Source organism: Sceloporus occidentalis, unplaced genomic scaffold (genome assembly GCF_023333645.1).
Source record: "Sceloporus occidentalis isolate IW3139 unplaced genomic scaffold, rSceOcc1.0.p SCAF_1, whole genome shotgun sequence".
Lineage (NCBI taxonomy): Eukaryota > Metazoa > Chordata > Lepidosauria > Squamata > Phrynosomatidae > Sceloporus > Sceloporus occidentalis.
The window spans coordinates 214188183-214193768 of NW_028316981.1; positions in this window are offsets into that span (position 1 = coordinate 214188183).

A 5586-nucleotide genomic window follows, 5' to 3' on the forward strand; every position below is an offset into this window, starting at 1 on the left:
TGAGGAAGGACTGCTGCACGCTGTTCAAAGCCACAAGTTTTGCATATTTCCTCCTTTTCCTCAACAAATTTTGGGGGAAATGTTAAAATGTTCCTTTGTTCATCATGTACTGCAGCCTGTAGGATGCAGCAGCAAGTGGAAGCCTTTTGCTTTTAGATAAAAGCTGAACACTGAGGGTCGATTTAGAAGCAGATGGGAATTTTGTGGCCCTCCAGATCTTGTTGGACTGCAACTCCCAGCAGTCGTAGGCCAATAGAGAAAATGACAAAACATGATGCAAACTGTGGTTCATCAAAATAGCGGAGGGCCATGCCTTTACCACCCCTGGTGTAGAATATCACATCTAAGAGGAATCTGCCTGCTTGAGTCAAATTTCATGTCAATATAATTCCCAACTCCTTACACAGATAGATAGGTACTCAGTATGGGGGTGAGGTTGTCATTAAAAACCTCCTCCTTTCCCCATTTACACAAGATTTTATTCTTTCAAATGTTCTTCTTCCGCAAGAAAAGGAGACCTGCATGTGCTTGTGAGTGAAGAGATTGTTGGTGATCTTTAGAACTGCAGTACAACAGATCTTCAGTTGCATGAGCTGAGTTTATGCAAATAGAATAGGATGATTTCTGTTTATTTTCTTTCTGTTTTTCTCCCTCTGAGTTTGAACTGTTCTGCTGTCTGAGGACAGCATGGCATAGTTCAAAGCAGTTGAAAGCAGGACAATTGAACATGTTGAATAGTTGAATGAAGATCAACATATAGGTAAATCTCATTGGTAAATCTCAAGACTAACAAGAGGATTTAGGCTGTTGTCTCTTAGGGTCCTAGAGCAAATCAGCCCTGAACACTCCCTAGGAGCAAAAATGACTAAACTGAATTTGTCTTATTTTGGCCATATCATGAAAAGAAAGGACTCCCTAGAAAGACGACAATGCCTGGTATAGTGAAAGGCAATAGGTAAAGAGGAAGACCACCTTCCAGATGTATAGATTCAGAGAAGCCACAACCATGAATCTGCAACTGTTGTGGAAAAGGGGACTTGGCCGCCTCTCATTCATAGCAGTCACCATGGGTCCAAGTTAAATTGAAGGCAGTTAACAGCAACAACTCCTATGACTATTGTGTTTTGCCTGTTTTCCTGTTCTCTGGTATGTTGTTCTCCTCTTCCTTCTCCTTTGTTTCTGTTCCATTTTCACAGGGAACTGCTGGCTAAGGAAGAGGCAGAGGACACAATCCTTGACTTGCAGCAGCCTTTGTCCTCTTCTTCCACTTTCCTTGTCCTTTTCACCTGCTTCTGTGCTTCGTAGGCATGCTAAGGGATCCTGTGCAAAAATGAGATTTAAAGTGAAAAAACCTGCAAAAGTGGGTTTATTATCAGACAACCTCCAGGTTAACCCAACATTAACCCGGACAGAAGTCTAGCCGGTTTAATGTTGTGTTAACCCCGATGTATCTGAAAACCAGTCACTCTTTTATGTGTCTTCTTAGGTTTCTTCGGGTTTTAAATCCCATTTCTGCACAAGATGCCTCCCGTGTGATAAACACTTTAGCAAGTAAGTACCATTCTCAGCAGAAAGTTTAAGAGTGTTATGTGCAGAAGTGTGTATGTGTGTGTTTTCTCTCTGTTTGTCTCCTTTTTGCTTCTAGTCTGCCTCCAGCAGCCAGCGATCTCAACTCCATTCCACTCTTGGGTCACAGCATTCCAGGCTGAGCAATGTACAAGGATGTAGTGGTTTCAAAATGAGAGCCACGACTCTCTCAAATAAGACTTTTCCCTCCCCCTGAATTTTTCCCTTCAGTCCCAACAATTCTAACATTACATGGAATGAGACATTGGAAACTATCCATAGAACTCTTCTATTTTGTAGCCGTGTTGGCCATGAAGCAAAGTACAATAACATCCAAAATCCACAAAACGTTGATACCTTTCTTGGGTCAACCAAATGCCAAACTAACTAACTAAATAAATAAATAACATGTTGCAAGCTTTTGAAGCTTCACTGACTTCTTCATCAGGCAAAGATGTTAAAAATCATACAGGAGAGAAAAAAGAGACAATGTTAGTCCCAAGCTTGCATTTTGCCACATCGCTTGAATGACCCTCCAGAACCATCCGAACTGAGAACAGCCACATCTTGACAAAATATAGGCTTGAGATTAACATCATCTTAATTTTTTCTTCTTCTGCATGATTTTTAACATCTTTGCCTGATGCAGAAGCCAGTGAAGTTTTGAAAAGCTTGCAACATGTTGTTGTTTGGCATTTTGTTGGCCCAATAAAGGTTTCACTGTTTTGTGGATTTTTGAATGAATATTTTGTGTTTTTAAATTCCCTCGACAATGTTGCCTTCTTTTCTTCGGATGCCTTAAACTCTCTTTCTAAATGTTCCACTGATGTCACATTTATTTATTTATTTATATTTATTTATTTATTTATTTATTTATTTATTTCATTTGTATGCCGCCTTACTCCCAGAAGGAACCCAAGGCAGCTCACAGATAAAAAAAAAAAACATGTTTAAGAAAATACAATAAAATTTAAAACTATTAAAATAATCTTAAAGCAGTATGCAATTACACATATACAAAAGTTAAAAGCATGTTTAAAAAACACCTACTCAGTTAAAAAAAACACCACCCTGATATGATTATATATCAAACACCTGCTTAAACAAAAACGTCTTGGCTTGCAATGCTAGAAATTTCGGGACTGAAGGAAAATTTCATCAGAGAACAGAATTCTTACCTGGAAAGGGAAACCCTTATTTTGTCCCACAATAGATACAGCCCTGCTTCTGGAGGTTGTTGCACTGCACTGCAATTCCCAGCATAACACTATACTTACTATGCTGGGGATGCTGGGAGCTAGACTAGATAACAGATTAATCTTCCATTTCCGCAGTTCTTGGATTCTGTGGACTTTTTGGGCTGCATGTTGGCCACCATTTCACTAGACAGACATGGTTCCTATGGTGCTATGCCTGGGCCTAAAGGAGACCCATGAGGCTGGAGAACTGGCTACTAGTCCAAGGCCTTTGGCTCTTAACATCACGGAGGGAAAGAACATCAATATGGGCAGTCATGATGCAGAGGGCCAGGAGGAAAATGGGCACACAGACTGAGAGATTCCCAGATAATGCTGATTGTGCTGCAGAAACAAAATGTTCTTCCCAGACACTATAGAGTCTTGCTAATATCTGACTAAATGCGTATTCGAGTCAATTACTGATTAACAAAGGGATCATTATTCCTAATTACGCCTCAAGTCACTTTCTTAACCAAAAGGGAGATGGCACAGCATATAAAGCAGAAGGGCCTGCATAGGGATCTGGTTTTAAACTGCATTGTTCCCTGAGTCATCATTTAAACCTAAGTAAAGTGGAGGCAGAAAGGAGAGAAAGCTGGGACAGCTGCTGGGACACACAAACACAAAAACAGACTGTAATGGGAACAGGATTTAGCACAGATTCTAAGCAGGAAAACAGTTTACTGCTTCACATCAGACAGTGAATAGCACTGTGTGTGTGTGTGTGTGTGTGTGTGTGTCATGTGCCTTCATGTAGTTTCCAGTTTATGGCGACCTTAAGGCAATCCTGATTGCCTTAGATTTAGAGGCATTTTTGTAGGTTTTTCAGGCTATGTCGCCATGTTCTGGAAGAGTTTATTCTTTGAATGAATATTATTTTTAGTTATCATATTAACTATCCATACAAACAATAAATTTCAGTTCAAAACATACAATATCTTGGGTCATTTTCTTTTCTTCTTAGTAGTATCTTCATCTTCTTCATCATCTTCCTCCATCTTCTCTCTCCATCCCTCTCCTCCTTAACTCTTCTATACATTAAACTCCCTTTCTTTTACCTTCTGCTACATACTTTCTCCTTCCTTCCATCTCTCTTCTCCTTGGAAAAGTTTATTCTTGACGTTTCTGAAGATGCTAGCCACAGCTGCTGGTGAAACGACAGGAATAAGCTCTTCCAGAACATGGCACATAGTCTGAAAAACCCACAAAAAACTATGGATGCCAGCTATGAAAGCCTTCGACTTTACATTGTTTGGAAGAGGTTTGCCACTGCCTTGCCCTGAGGCTGAAAGAATGTGACTTGCCTAAGGTGGAAGGAAGAGGTGTGAAGCCTGGCTAGCACCTGATCTCAGTATGTGTGTTGTGCCTTCAAGTAGTTTCTGACTTATGGTGACCCGATAATGGCATTTTTCTTGGCAAGATTTGTTCCGACAAGGTTTGCCTCTCCACCTGTGTGTCTGCCCTTTTCTATCTGTGTGCTCCAAGCATTGTTGTTGTTGCTTGACTTCAAGTCTATCTGAATTATGGCAACCCTAAGGCAAACCTATCATGGGTTTTCCTTATTTATTCATTCATTCATTTATTTATTTTATTGGCACGATTTGTTCAGAGGAGGTATGGCATTGCCTTACCCTGAGGCTGAGAGAATGTAACTTGCCCAAGGTCACCCTGTGGGTTTCATGGCTGAGCTGGGAACCGAATCCTGGTCTCTAGAGTCATAGTCCAACACTCAACCCATTGCACCCCTTAAAATAAAGTTTGATAAGAGACCTAAATCAAATAAATAGCTACAAATCCCATTTGCCAAAAAAATGGAAAGAGTAGTTGCAGATCAATACCTCTCCACATTTCATTCTCACAACTCTGTGAGGTAGCTGAGGCTGAGAGAAAAGGTGACCTGGCCAAGGGCACCCAGGAGTTTTTATGACTCAATGGGGACTGGAATCTAAGGCCAGTACGGTGGATGTTCATCTCAGTTGCGCACTGTAATCAAGTTGAATTGATGGGAAATACATTCTAGAGGATGCATTCACTTTCACAAGGGACACTAGCATGACATGTCAGAGCTCATATTTGTTGTGCAGAAAAGGAGAAGACACCCCTGAACCCACCCAGTGTATTTCAGTAGAAAGAACTAGAAGGCATAGGGAAGCTGTTTTTCAGGGATGGTTGCCTGCCTTTCCTGATCTGATAAGGTTTTGAGAACTCCAGTGCTCTGAAAGACCATTTGAGAAACACCAGTCTGCAATCGAGGGCTTTATCTGCACTGCAGAAATAATCCATTTTGATACCACTTTAACTGTTATGGCTCAATGAAATGGAATTCTGTGAATTGTAGCTTGTTGTGGCACCAGAGCTCTCTGACAGAGAAGGCAAAATGTCTCCAAAAAAACTACAATTCCCAGAATTCCAAAACACTAATCTATGGCAGTTAATGTGGTATCAAACTGGATTATTTCTGCAGTGTAGATTCAGCCTCGAGCACTACATGATAAACCAACATTTCAAGGGAGGAAACCATTGTGACTGAAAAAGGTTTGTACTACAAATTAGGATGACAAATCCTCTCCAGGTGCACAAATACAAAGACGTTTGCAATTCATTCAACAGCAATGTTACACGTTTGATCATTTGTGACAGCAGTCAACATTTGACAGCTGGTATTGTACAATGTCTGCTAACAGCCGTATGTAGGACAACTAGAAGTAAATTTTCTACTGAGAACATCAGAAAACTGGATCAGATCAAGAAGCCACTTGATCTATTCCCCTGGGAAACTCAA